At 46.5% G+C, this 15633-nt stretch overlaps 1 long non-coding RNA gene across 1 annotated transcript in view; it reads left to right on the top strand.

Moving 5' to 3' along the window:
* LOC126455514 (uncharacterized) overlaps positions 1–15633 on the top strand; it is a 32902-nt gene that overhangs the window by 1070 nt on the left and 16199 nt on the right. The window lies entirely within an intron of this gene.

The following is a 15633-nucleotide window of genomic DNA, read 5'->3' on the forward strand; positions in this document are numbered from 1 at the left end:
ATACCCCAGGAGCAACAGTGTCCCTAATTTGCTGGGAAGTGGCGGCGTGGTCCCCTACGGCACTGCGTAGGATCCTACGGTCTTGGTGTGCATCCGTGCGTCGCTGCGGTCCGGTCCCAGGTCGACGGGCACGTGCACCTTCCGCCGACCACTGGCGACAACATCGATGTACTGTGGAGACCTCACGCCCCACGTGTTGAGCAATTCGGCGGTACGTCCACCCGGCCTCCCGCATGCCCACTATACACCCTCGCTCAAAGTCCGTCAACTGCACATACGGTTCACGTCCACGCTGTCGCGGCATGCTACCAGTGTTAATGACTGCGATGGAGCTCCGTATGCCACGGCAAACTGGCTGACACTGACGGCGGCGGTGCACAAATGCTGCGCAGCTAGCGCCATTCGACGGCCAACACCGCGGTTCCTGATGTGTCCGCTGTGCCGTGCGTGTGATCATTGCTTGTACAGCCCTCTCGCAGTGTCCGGAGCAAGTATGGTGGGTCTGACACACCGGTGTCAATGTGTTCTTTTTTCCATTTCCAGCAGTGTATGTTGTATCTAACCTGTTTCTGCGTTAAGATTAGGGTCGCCACCGATTCCAACCATACAACTAATCAAAGGTTTGGCCGAGTCGGAAAATAAATTAATTTGATCACAGTCCAAAAACTCATAAAAATGCATACGTCGTGATATCGCTCGTAGGGGATGCGATGTAATTAATAGTATTGCCCGTGCACTGTTCACGAGAATCAAACATTTAAAATAAAATAGAAAATGCATCAACACAGTGCATAAGATCGGCTCCCAGAAAAACACCTGAAAATGAGACTTAATCCAAAGCATTTGTTTTATAATAAAAGGGGAAACTAATCACTGAACCTGTGCGTAAGGAAACGCGTTGGGTGTGCTAACGGGAAAGCTACGATGTGAGTGGCTTAGGTGCAAAATCGTAATCTCGGAATACAAGAGATAATGGTGAATAAAATCAATTATTTCTAAGACATGGATGTGAGGCATGTACACAATTCCTGATAACATTAATTGCTAAAACATTAAAGAAAAGCATCGATACATTCGCCGTTATAATCACACAACGGCTGTTGCCCGATGACTAATCACAATAACTCATGAAACGGGACACGTTTCGCAGTACACCCGCTTGCCCACGTGGTTTGTGGAGACGTAATTTCTAGGTATCGCGGCCGAGTTGCAACAATATCACACCACACAATCATGAACAGTTAACGTTCTTTAAAACAAACATGAGGTCGGACAGTTAGTGATGACAGTAGCCCAACGAACTCTACGCGCGAAAGATACATAGAGCAAGAAAGATTTACGAGAAGGCAAAGCTATTAACATCTAGAAAAATAAAAGCTTATACAGGCACAGCTGAAGGCAAACACACATTCATACAGAAGTATGTAAGGTGTCAGGCAAATCCAACACCTTCCATGAAAACCCTGACATGATAAGCAAATCCAATAGTAGTCACATAGCTCCGAATAAATTGTGACATTAAATTAACCAAAGTAATACGAGTAACGAGTGAGCTAATGGAATACCACAGACTAACACAAGAATGCCTAAATGCATGTCATACCTTCCCACCGTGAGACAGACGCAGTTCCGAGGGGAGAAACGAGAACAGAAGCCGAGAGCAGAACCGTGTTAAGTTAGAAGGCCCTACGATAAGGGACGGACACCCACGTCGCTAGCTAACAGTTAGGACCACCCCCCAGCCCATGTTAAAAGCTATAGTCCTCCAGAAGAACAGTATAGATCTTACGATAACACAAAAAGGGCCACCCCAAACCGCAAGTTTTAGCGTGAGACTTTTTCGCGTCTCTGTTACGTTGCAAACTTTAGAAACATTGCCCCACAACGAAAAGTATAACATTTCTCATTGGACAGACAGAATTTTTGTAGGTGGAGCTTAAGGTTAACATTGGGACCCTGATTGGTCAGATGAAAACACAGCCAGATAGTTTTTTTTTTTTTTTTTTTTAAGCCAACTTCGGTAAATTGTAGTAAGGAGAAGTTAGGACAAGAGTTGCTTCCGAGACGGAGAGGTGAGCGGAGCTGTGCTGTCCGCCGGCCCCCTGACGAACACCGACAAGGTAATGAACGCACGCGATGCCGCATACCAGCGCATAAAGCTTCACTCAGAACTGCAGAACTCTAATCTGTTACACCCTCTTTTTGCGTAATACTAGTGTCGATCGTCAATTAAAGCTCATGGTGTTCACATTTGCCACTTGAAGTAAAAATCTGAAACGCGATGATTTTTCTGTTATATAGTTATTGAGAAGCCACTTCAGCCACTGTAACTTACGACCAGTTAGATAAATAATTAAAGATAATTGAGGATCACTGTAGGCTATTTTGATAGTTTTCTCTCTTGTGAAACTTAATTTAAACCTAGATTATAGATGTGATATGGCATAGGTCATCCTTCGATCCATTGTAGAACTTGGAAACCCATTCAGGGAATATTCGTTCACATTTTTGTAGAACGCAGTTGGTTTTTACCATCCTGTATTAAAACATTTCCTTTTATCAATAGTGCAATTTATAAACGATGTTTTGTGAGTAGAATAAAATTTCCAATGGTAAACTTAACTGCTTTCTCGACGTTATTTTACCAGCTAACTAAAAATAGGAAAGCCTTGAACCCCTTCCACTAAACTTAGTTAGTATTAAGATTCTTTTACAGGGAGTGCAGTGGAGCTGACGCTGAAATCATTAAGTATTTGGTTATATCATCGCTAGTCTCACTGAATTCTTCTGAATTCTACATGTCATGTGTGGTCTGGCGTCTCCTTACCAGCAACAGGTTCCAGGTTCTAACTAGTCAATTCCTTAAAAAACACGCTCAGAGCGTCGTTGCGCGGAAGTGGTAGGGAGACACGATATAGAACAAACAGACACCAAGCAGAATGTTAGAATTAATATCTAGAAAAATAAAAGCTTATACAGGCACAGCTGAAGGCAAACACACATTCATACAGAAGCAAGGGCTCACTTCTTATCGACACCTTTGTGTGGCATTCTTCAGGCGAATAGAAGTCTGCTATAAAAATTTACTAAAAGAAGAATCTGCCAAAGTCTTGCATTCCCTGGTGCGACAAGGCAAAGCAATCTTTCAGACCTGAAGAGCGAGACCAAAAGCTAACAGCTTTCCTCTCGTCAAGTAGCAAAGCGCCGCGCGGTCAGTCTAACTCACCCTTCTTCGACTGGTGCACAGCTGTGGACGCTTCCCCTACCGGCGGCACACTGCCTCCCTTTTACTTCTCCAGCCTCTTCCACGCTCGTCGTGGCCCGGAAAACCCAAAGATGCCATTTCCGCCACCAACCTAACGCAGGTGGATTTCTCACAAGTAGCGCAAACCTCTTTTCCTTCTTGACCACTACGAGAGTTGGCTATTCTGTACAACTGCTGCTAAATCTGTATGACTATCGCAGACTTTCGGCAGCAGACTACGCCACCGTCTAGCAACGTGACACACAACCACACTCATTCAATCACACCACTATGGGAGTTGTGAGAAAAGATAAACAAGGAAAAGAAGGAGAAACGGTAGTGAAAATGGGCTACCGGACTAATGAAAGGTAGCTATAGGACCCTTTCAATGTATCCAGAATATGCCCTGGGATGAAATGCCCCTTCAAAAATTAAATTTAGGCCCATGAATTCATTAAGCTGGTGCACAAGCTGGTAGCGTTTTTCTGTAAGTTTAATAAACATATCTGATGCCCATAACGTCCGCCGCCGGTAGCTGAATGGTCACCTGACGGTTTGTCAATGCTCTGGTCCCGGGTTCGGTTCCCGGCTGGGTCGGGGAATTTTCTTCCCCCATGAACTGGGTGTTGTGCGGTCCTCTTAATCATGTTGCCATCCTCATCGCCTGCCGGTCGCCGAAGTGGCGTCAAATTGAAAGACCAGCACCCGGAGAACGGTCTGCCCGCCATGGGGCCCTAGCAATACGATTAAATAAATAAATACCCATAACAGAGACTTTAGTCATCAATAAGATACTCTTCTCCACTGTTTGTTACACTGTGCCAACGCTGGGATAACTTTTCGCCTCCACGACTGTAGTTCCTGCAAAAATTCGTCTACGCCACTTCAGAGCGCATTTTCATCCAAATAGATTCCGAAAGAACAGACACCACGCTTTCATATAATTCATCGGCCTATCTGAGCATTAGATCTACCTTCTATGCGGATGCACAAGTAAGTTCGACCTCCTGTTGGTATCTCAGAGAACGAACTTGGAGGAAATGGACAGGGACTGCAGATAGGTTGAGCTCGATGGGGATGTGGATCGGCCGTAAGGCGTACTCAGATAGTCATCGCAGTTGAGAACACGCTGCGTCCCGGATAGCGCAGTGGCTAACGGACTGCCTAGTAAGCAGGAGATCCCGGGTTCGAATCCCTTTCCGGTACACACTTTCACTCGTCGCCGCTGATTCCGCGTAATGTCCCGATGAAGCTGACAGCTGTGATCCTTCCCTTTCCTTTCCTTTTCTTTCCCTTCTTCTCCTTTTTCAGTCCACGTATAATCTTTGAAGGTTGTTCCAGAGACAGCGTAAAAAAATCTGAGGGCGCAAGATCGGTGCATAACATGGATGCGAAACAACTATCCAACCCAAGACCCCTGTAGTGTTTTCTGTCAGTCTAGCTGAACGTGGGCGGGCGTTGTTATGCGGTAGCATCACTTCACTCGACCTTCCTGCTCGTTGTCCTTTGACTGCGTCTGCGAGACGTCTCATTTATTGATAATAAATGCCAGTAGTGATGATTATAAGCAATTTGTAGTACTCCACAGCGTCGCTGTTCCACCAGATACACAACTTTTTTTCCTGCTGATGCACGTCGATCCTAGTACTGAGAGTTCCTGCTTTGTTTGGGCTGACATTTTCTTCCTTTTCTTAGTTTAAAGACATCATTTCTCGTCACCAGTAACTATACGGCATATTAACGGTCGGTGTTGTTCACGGGCCAGTTGACGATGAGCATGGCGAGATGCACGTATGACCACGTGCTCACTTTGACTTCGAGCATGCGGTACCCATACACCCGATTTTTCAACTTTCCCCGTCGGATGAAAATGTCACACGATCCTGGAATGATCATAGTTCATCACAGGTGCCAGTTCTCGAAAACGCTGATGTGGATCATTGTGGATTAATACGATTAAACAATCTTCATCACATCCCGAAGGTCTTCCTGAGGGTGCAGAGACACTGGTGCAAAACGATCCTCTTGATAACGAGAAAACCATTTTCTTCCCGTGTGATATCCAATGGCATTATTCTCATACGCGGTACAAATGTATCTGGTTGCCTCCGCTGATGTCATCCCTCTATTGAACTCAAACACAACAATACGTCGTATATGTTCCGATGTAGCGGCAGCCGTCGAGCCGTGAGGATGAACAGCAGAGCAGTGAAACAATTGAACTATACGTGTGTATTTTACTGTATAGATTGGTGGTTAGAAAATTAATCGCAGTTTTTGTTTTTGCCTAAGTCTTACGAACATCCTTGTGTAGGGTGGCTTCCTGGTGTAAATTTTCCCGTCGCCAGAAACTCCGCCACTTCATTAAGTGCCGGCCGCGGTGGTCGTGCGGTTCTAGGCGCTCCAGTCCGGAGCCGCGCTGCTGCTACGGTCGCATTTTCGAATCCTGCCTCGGGCATGGATGTGTGTGATGTCCTTAGTTTAGTTAGATTTATTTAGTTCTAAGTTCTAGGGGACTGATGACCACAGCAGTTGAGTCCCATAGTGCTCAGAGCCATTTGAACTTCATTAAGTTTTAATTTTGTACTAGTAGACTGCACGCAGTTTAGATCAGTGCATTCTAGTTTAGATATTTATCTCGTGCAGTAACTTTTCGGTGCACAGGATATCTTAGATCAACTTCAGTGGAGAAATACATTTCTGTTTAATAGCTTGTGGCCTCAGAGTACAGTGAGAAATCTGCACAGCAACTAGTGTTACTTTATTCCCCTTTGGTATATTTTCAAACACGGTAGCTCCTTCTGAGACCTTATAACTATTTTATACATAGTGCAATATGGCTACGGACTGCGCTTGCTGTGAGTGGATACAAGGAGATCTGGCTGCTGTCCGTAAACAGCTGGAAGTTGCGTGGGCTACCGTCGACAAGCTTTTAGCTAGTACTTAAACTTGCGGTGACGTCGGGGCGCCAGTGATGGGACCTGCGACACCGTTGGTGCGTCTGGAATCCCCTAGAGACCCGGACGTCGCTGCAGCTTCTGATATGCAATATCTGAACGATCCGTCCTCACTTCAAAGACGGTGGCAGACAGTGGTGGGTTCTCGTGTCACTGGGCGGAAGGCGAAAGAGGGAGCAGGCCGTGCAGCTGGCTCCCGACGCCTTAGCAACAGGTACGAAGTGTTACCCAGTGTTGATAATAACCCTGAGCCAGCACCGGATGCCTCTCCTGTTGGGCCAGCGGTCGATTTTCCTGCCCAGTCTGGACAAGTACAGAGGGTGGGTATGCTAGCCTTTGGGAGCTCCAATGTTAAGCGGCTGATGGAGCCTCTCAGTGAGATACCACGCATGGCAGGAAAGAATTTCAGTGTGCAGTGAGTCTGTTTTTATGTAATTTCCGTGATAAAGGTTCGTAGATAATACTTGCGTGTAGGTTGTAGGTTAGATAACTATTAAGGTAGAACATTAGCACATCTAATTTGAATTAAAATGAAAAACTCAATTGTTTTAGAGTTTTTTCCAATTCATGGCGGAATGGTACGGCAATCAGTGATAAATGTTTTTATGATATAAACAGCTTTGGCTGCCTAGTAGGCATTATTATTTTATATTTTGCCATTAACACATTTCACCTTGTTTAAGGCGTCTTCGGATTGGCTGGCGTAAAGGGTGTTAAACACGTATGCTGCCGTCCATGGAAGTGTCTTAGCAGGCGAACACCGTTGACAATATTTTAAAATTTTATTAAGAATTGGTGGTGCCCTGATATAAAATAGCATTGAATACACGGAAAGACCCGTTTTGAAATACATAAAGAGTTCCAGCAGTAATGGCTCTTGTCGAGTTTTACGAGACTTCACGCACTATATGGCATTGTCAAAACGAACTGATCCTGTTTTTGATGTCCTTCGGACTGCGCCATATACAATACTGGCCATTAAAATTGCTACACCACGAAGATGACATGCTACTGATGAGAAATTTAACCGACAGGAAGAAGATGCTGTGATATGCAAATGATTAGCTTTTCAGAGCATTCACACAAGGCTGGCGCCGGTGGCGACACCTACTACGTACTGATATGAGGAAAGTTTCCAACCGATTTCTCATACACTAACCGCAGTTGGCCGGCGTAAAATGGTGAAACGTTGTTGTGATGCCTCGTGTAAGGAGGATAAATGCGTACCATCACGTTTCCGATTTTGATAAAGGTCGGATTGTAGCCTCCCGCGATTGTGGTTTATCGTATCGCGAAATTGCTGCTCGCGTTGGTCGATATCCAATTACTGTTAGCAGAATATGGAATCAGTGGGTTCAGGAGGGTAATACGGAACGCCATGCTGGATCCCAACGGCCCCGTATCACTAGCAGTCGAGAGGACAACAATCTTATCCCCATGGTTGTAGCGGATTGTGCAGCCACGTCTCGATTTCTGAGTGAACAAATGAGACGTTAGCAAGACAACAACCATCTGCACGAACAGTTCAACGACGTTTGCAGCAGCATGGACTATCAGCTCGGAGACCATGGCTGCGGTTACCCTTGACGCTGCATCACAGACAGGAGCACCTGCGATGGTGTACTCAACGACGAACCTGGGTGCACGAATGGCAAAACATTTTTTCGGATGAAACAAGGTTCTGTTTACAGCATCATGATGGTCGCATCCGTGTTTGGCGACATCTCGGTGAACGCACATTGGAAGCATGTATTCCTCATCGCCATACTGGCGTATCACCCGGCGTGATGGTATGAGGTGCCATTGGTTACACGTCTCGATCACCTATAGTTCGCATTGACGTTACTTTGAACAGTGGACGTTACATTTCAGATGTGTTGCGACCCGTGGCTCTACTCTTCATTCTATCCCTGCGAAACCCTACATTTCAGCAGGGCAATGCATGACCGCATGTTGCAGGCCCTGTACGGACCTTTCTGGATACAGAAAATGTTCGACTGCTGCCCTGGCCAGCACAGTCTCCAGATCTCTCACCAATTGAAAACGTCTGATCAATGGTAGCCGAGCAACTGGCTCGTCACAATAGGCCAGTCACTACTGTTTATGAACTGTGGTATCGTGTTTAAGCTGCATGGGCAGCTGTACCTCTACGCGCCATCCAAGCTCTCTTTGACTCAATGCCCAGGCGTATCAAGGCCTTTATTACGGCCAGAGGTGGTTCTTCTGGGTACTGATTTCTCAGGATCTATGCACCCAAATTGCGTGAAAATGTAATCACATGTCAGTTCTAGTGTATTATATTTGTCCAATGAATGCCCGTTTATTATCTGCATTTCGTTTTGGTGAAGCAATTTTAATGGCCAGTAGTGTACTTTGCAATGTCACTGCGTTAAGCTTCTTAAAACTCCGTAAATGCAATTACTGCTGAAGTCTTTTATGTATTTTTAAACGTAACTCCCACTGTACGCAGAACTATTTTATATCAGGGCACGACAAAATGTTAATAAAATCTTAAAATATCGACAACAGTGTTTGCCTGTTAAGACATTTGCATGGATGGTAGCACATGTGTTTAACACCGATTATGCCAGCCAATCTGAAGACGCCTTAATCAAGGCGAAGCGCATTATTGGCAAAATATAAAATAATAAAGCCTGCTTTGCCACCAAGAGTGAAAAAATTAATCGTTTTGTTGTAAATGCAGTTGGTAATGAAGAACCTGTGCATAAGCAAGTAAGTTGGTACTAAATGAGGATGAGTGATTTTATTTGTGATGCTCTTTAGCGTTTCTCTTAACGGTCGAAAATAATTTTAATGCGATGTTTTACTGGGCAATTTAGTCCGTGAAGATGGTGAATCTGAGGAGGATTTTCGTCCATGAGAAGGACAAGTAAGATGACATGGAATTTCCTCTTCCCATAGCGTGTGGACTGGACGTACCTTTCGAAAGCTTGCTGAAGAATACGTATAGTGACTTTCGTAATCGCGATGCTAGATCCAACTCCTCTGGCTGCCATGAACCAGGTGAAAGCAGCACAAAATAGTTGCGTAACCATGGAGGATGTACTCAGTCACGTATGGAAACATCGGACCGAACGATGCCACTGACTCATAACCATAGGGTATAGAACATCAGCCGCTTGCGTAATGTTGATAATAGTAAGTATTTTGTGCTCCCATTTTACATGTGGAGTTGCTCAAATCGTTCACTTACCTCCCTCCCACCTGCGGGTCCACTGTATCCATATCGTCACCAGTGAGGAAGTGACTCAACCACAATAAGTAATGTTAAATTGTGGTGAATGAAGAAGAAAACAGCGGGATGCAGAGACTGAGTGCTAAAGCATGGAAAAATGAGATCTTGCAGCTAGTGTAGTATGAAAACAAAAAGAAGGACACGCTAAAGTTTTTACAAGATCAGACGGGAAAACTGGCAATGAAGAAGCATTGATATGTTTGTTTCTGTTACAGTCATACCAAAAAGATATGTACCTATGGGAATGGATTAATCTAAGGAGTGAGAAAATGTGCTGTCTTGGCATGTGGCAGCTTGGAAAGCTACCGAACAACGAAACGAGTCCGCACTCCTCTAGCCGTTGCCGTGCCAACTCAGCAACGTAAGCAGTGTCACCTCTTCCTCAGTCGGCCCTTCTGCGAGTCAACCAGAGGGACATCACACGGTTCCCTGCCACATAACCAACCAACGTAGTATTTACGCCATTCCTCGCCATCGATCCCATTCTAGACGCTTAATCGCGGCCTCAGTACATATGCCTTCCGCAACTGTCAGCATTTAAACCACGGGGCCCAGCTCGTCATGGTGTCGTCGCAGCTGGGCCATCCCATGACGCTCAGCCTCTGTCAGTGATCGCCGCACCGGTGCTTCTGGTTCCACGAGGCCGTGAAACGACGACAGCTGCCTAAGTGTGCAATCGGGTAAACGGAAGTTTCGCCCCTGCAGCGCCGCCATCCAGCAGTCTTCCACCTCATGCTGTAGTGGTTGGTCCTCCATTTCCATCCACGGCGAACGCCTGGATCAGCGTATCCGTACCAGCATGCATGGGACTGTGGATCACCTCCTATCTTCTGCAGTCTGTCTGTTTCAGTTGCGCTGAACCATGTCTGTTTGTGTCTGTCAGTAAAGTGTTCTAACAATTAGTTGGCAGCATTCATCGCCCACTGCTTCACCAGCGTCCAGCAGAGAAGCACTCGTCCACACCTACCCTACATCTCTCTCAACTCTTCATTTCTTTACATGTCTACTTTTCTGTATCATGTACTAGAAGAGCTCCACGTGTGTCGTCTCTAGTCTGTCTTCTCTACTTCCCAGTAGTTAAACAAAAAGGAAATCGTTAGGATAGAATTTCTCTATCAGCTTTCTGAAGGACTGCCACAACTGCATCCATGTGTGAATATACATGGCTCGTATTCTATGTCCAAAATGCAAATCGCTAACACTTTCAGTAAACCCTGCTATATTTGTTTCATACATTATTATATGCCATAGACAATTTGCAACATGTACAAGTTGACACCATATTCAACTCACTGCCTGGACGTCCTATCACAACGCACGTCAACCAGTGACTGACAAGCGGCATAATGCACGTAAACTCAAAATGTCTCTACAGCATATTTAGGAGTGATTCGAAGCTGCCCTTCAACATCACCTATTTTGCTTTTCTTGGCAGCTCTGGATCCCATAGTATGTTAGTAAAACTATAAATTCTTTTGAACCCGATTTAGACCGTCTCTCATGGCTAGATTGTCTCCAGAAATTACATGTCCAACTTTCCCTCATCTTTGTGGAGTTACACTCCTGGAAATTGAAATAAGAACACCGTGAATTCATTGTCCCAGGAAGGGGAAACTTTATTGACACATTCCTGGGGTCAGATACATCACATGATCACACTGACAGAACCACAGGCACATAGACACAGGCAACAGAGCATGCACAATGTCGGCACTAGTACAGTGTACATCCACCTTTCGCAGCAATGCAGGCTGCTATTCTCCCATGGAGACGATCGTAGAGATGCTGATTGTAATCCTGTGGAACGGCTTGCCATGCCATTTCCACCTGGCGCCTCAGTTGGACCAGCGTTCGTGCTGCACGTGCAGACCGCGTGAGACGACGCTTCATCCAGTCCCAAACATGCTCAATGGGGGACAGATCCGGAGATCTTGCTGGCCAGGATAGTTGACTTACACCTTCTAGAGCACGTTGGGTGGCACGGGATACATGCGGACGTGCATTGTCCTGTTGGAACAGCAAGTTCCCTTGCCGGTCTAGGAATGGTAGAACGATGGGTTCGATGACAGGTTGGATGTACCGTGCACTATTCAGTGTCCCCTCGACGATCACCAGTGGTGTACGGCCAGTGTAGGAGATCGCTCCCCACACCATGATGCCGGGTGTTGGCCCTGTGTGCCTCGCGCGTATGCAGTCCTGATTGTGGCGCTCACCTGCACGGCGCCAAACACGCATACGACCATCATTGGCACCAAGGCAGAAGCGACTCTCATCGCTGAAGACGACACGTCTCCATTCGTCCCTCCATTCACGCCTGTCGCGACACCACTGGAGGCGGGCTGCACGATGTTGGGGCGTGAGCGGAAGACGGCCTAACGGTGTGCGGGACTGTAGCCCAGCTTCATGGAGACGGTTGCGAATGGTCCTCGCCGATACCCCAGGAGCAACAGTGTCCCTAATTTGCTGGGAAGTGGCGGTGCGGTCCCCTACGGCACTGCGTATATCCTACGGTCTTGGCGTGCATCCGTGCGTCGCTGCGGTCCGGTCCCAGGTCGACGGGCACGTGCACCTTCCGCCGACCACTGGCGACAACATCGATGTACTGGGGAGACCTCACGCCCCACGTGTTGAGCAATTCGGCGGTACGTCCACCCGGCCTCCCGCATGCCCACTATACGCCCTCGCTCAAAGTCCGTCAACTGCACATACGGTTCACGTCCACGCTGTCGCGGCATGCTACCAGTGTTAAAGACTGCGATGGAGCTCCGTATGCCACGGCAAACTGGCTGACACTGACGGCGGCGGTGCACAAATGCTGCGTAGCTAGCGCCATTCGACGGCCAACACCGCGGTTCCTGGTGTGTCCGCTGTGCCGTGCGTGTGATCATTGCTTGTACAGCCCTCTCGCAGTGTCCGTAGCAAGTATGGTGGGTCTGACACACCGGTGTCAATGTGTTCTTTTTTCCATTTCCAGGAGTGTACATACTTGGCCTGATGTTTTTTGCTCGCTCTTCCCTATTCACTGCCATTACTACTGGCACTTCATCCATTATTTTCTCCAGCCTAAATTGTACTTCTACATCTACATCTACGTACGTACTCCGCAGTCCTCCATACGGTGCCTGGCGGAGGGTACCTCGTACCACAACTGGCATCTTCTCTCCCTGTTCCACTTCCAAACAGAACGAGGGAGAAATGACTGCCTATATGCCTCTGTACGAGCCCTAATCTCTCTTACATTATTATTTATGCGAAATATAAGTTGGCGGCAGTAAAATTGTACTGCAGTCAGCCTCAAATACTGGTTCTCTAAATTTCCTCAGTAGTGATTCTCGAAAAGAACGCCTCCTTTCCTCTATACACTCCCACCCGCACTTCCTGAAGCATTTCCGTAACGCTCGCGTGATGATCAAACCTACCAGTAACAAATCTAGCAACCGGCCTCTGAATTGCTTCTATGTACTCCCTCAATCCGAACTGATAGGGATCCCAAACGCTCGAGCAGTACTCAAGAATAGGTCGTACTAGTGTTTTATAAGCGGTCTCCTTTGCAGATGAACCACATCTTCCCAAAATTTTTCCAATGAACCGAAGACGACTATCCGCTTTCCCCACAACTGCCATTACCTGCTTGTCCCACTTCATATCGCTCTGCAATGTTACGCCCAAATATTTAATCGACGTGACTGTGTCAAGCGCTACACTACTAATGGATTATTCAAACATTATGGGATTATTTTTCCTATTCATCTGCATTAATTTACATTTATCTATATTTACAGTTAGCTGCCATTCTTTACACCAGTCACAAATCCTGTCCAAGTCATCTTGTATCCTCCTACAGTCACTCAACGACGACACCTTCCCGCATACCACAGCATCATCAGCAAACAGCCGCACATTGCTATCCACCCTATCCAAAAGATCATTTATGTAGATAGAAAACAACAGCTGACCTACCACACCACTTCCATATATACACTGCTGGCCACCGTAAATGCAACACCCTGAAGGAAGCATCCGAATCAAGTGAAATTTACACCATGGGTTTGCAGCGATGAGATATGCAACTGATTAGAATTTCAGCGGAGACGCACATCACGCGCGCCTGTGGCGCCACATCATAGCGCCATTTAAGGCTTGGCGATTTCGACGAGTGTACGTTCGGCACGTGTGTTTACCTTGTGGTTGTTTCACAAGACGTTCAGTTATGCCTCGTAGACAACAGCGAACATCGTTTGATCAAGTATCCGAGTTCGACAGAGGAAGGATAGTGGCTTACCGAGATTGTGGATTGTCATACAGAGAAATCGCTAGTCGTTTTGGACGAAACCAAACAACTGTAATGCGGATATGTGACCGTTGGATGCAGGAGGGTACGACGGACCGACGTGGTCGATCGCATTCACCTCGGTGCACCATTGCACGTGCTGATAGGCAAATTGTGCGCATGGCAGTGACGGATCGCTCAGTGACATCCCGAACCATAGCACAGCACATTGCGTCTGTAACGCATCATCCAGTGTCTGTGCGTACCATTCGACGCCGTTTACAGCAGAGTGGTCTGTCCGCAAGACGTCCATTGCTTCGTCTACCATTGACGCAGAACCACAGACGTCTCCGTCACCAATGGTGTGATGACAGACGGATGTGGACGGCAGAATGGAATGACGTTGTCTTTACTGACGAGGCACGCTTCTGTCTGCTGCACCACGATGGTCGGATTCGAGTTTGGAGACACCGTGGAGAGAGGATGCTGGACAGTTGCATTATGCACCGCCACACTGGTCTTGCACCGGGTATTATGGTATGGGGCGGTATTGGATGTTACTCTCGCACGCCTCTAGTACGCATTGCCGGTACTTTAAATAGCCGGCGCTACATATCCGAGGTGCTGGAGCCAGTTGTCCTTCCTTACTTTCAGGGCTCGGCCACAGCCATATTTCAACAGGATAATGCGCGACCACACGTGGCACGCATTGTCCAAAGGTTCTTCGTCAATAACCAGATTGAAGTGCTTCCCTGGTCGGCTCGCTCTCCGGATCTCTCGCCGATAGAAAACATGTGGTCCATGGTTGCTCAACGAGTGACCCAGATTACATCCCCAGCTGCCACACCAGATGATCTTTGGCAACGTGTGGAAGCTGCTTGGGCTGCTGTACCCCAGGAACACATCCAACGTCTCTTTGACTCAATGCCGAGACGTGTGGCAGCGGTGATCTCCAGCAATGGCGGCTACTCTGGCTACTGATTCTGGCAGGAACCACATGTCACAGACGTCTGTAAACGTAATCATTTGATACTTGGTCAACATGTTATCTACAAAATAAATTTTGTTGTGCTACCTCTTGTCTTTCTTGGTGTTGCATTTACGGTGGCCAGCAGTGTAGTTCTTTCCTTATCACAAAATCATCAGCTGTAGCCAAGGCATTTGTATTGCATGAGCCTTCTTGACGTTCTGTATTGTTTCATCCACAATAGTCAAAAATAGCAATGATTCAGAGCACTAGGTTCTGAATTCCTCCTTTGGTCTGAAACCAGAATGAATGACGTTTGCTAAATCGCACAACCTTATTACAGTACTCAGTAAACGTTCAGTCTTTCTTCTTTTTCTCAAGCACTCTCGGAACATTCTTTTCACTCTCATATGGCATCCCAACATCAAGAGAAATTGCAGTCATATCTTTACCTTTCTCTCAGTATTCTTACGGCAATATAAGAGCACTGGAGAACCGGTCGCTTGTCGACCGTTTCGGCTTGAATCCGTCCTTGGACAATACCGTTTCTTTCCTAATTCCCCTTTTATATCTTACCAGCACTCTCCAGTTCACATTCCTTATTCCCACTTCCATTGAACTTACATCATCTTCATACATCTTCTTTACGAACTCCCCAACAAATTCAACTACTCATTTACTTGAAATACTCACCAAAGACATAGTAAACTTCGTATATTAATCGGCATTATTTTTAACCTTTGTTTCATTATTCTAAAATAAGTATTTAAGTTCAAGACATTATTATAGAGTGAACAGAGCTTTAGAAGCAGCTGAGAGCCCTTCTCCATAATGGGGAAGAGATGGTGAGTGTAGAAACAGAACCCATTATTTCAAGTAGAGGTGCATCCCACCTCGTCGTAAGAGGATGGCCAACACGCAATGGCATTCAATTTTCTC

The sequence above is a fragment of the Schistocerca serialis genome, chromosome 2 (assembly GCF_023864345.2).
Source record: "Schistocerca serialis cubense isolate TAMUIC-IGC-003099 chromosome 2, iqSchSeri2.2, whole genome shotgun sequence".
Classification (NCBI taxonomy): domain Eukaryota; kingdom Metazoa; phylum Arthropoda; class Insecta; order Orthoptera; family Acrididae; genus Schistocerca; species Schistocerca serialis.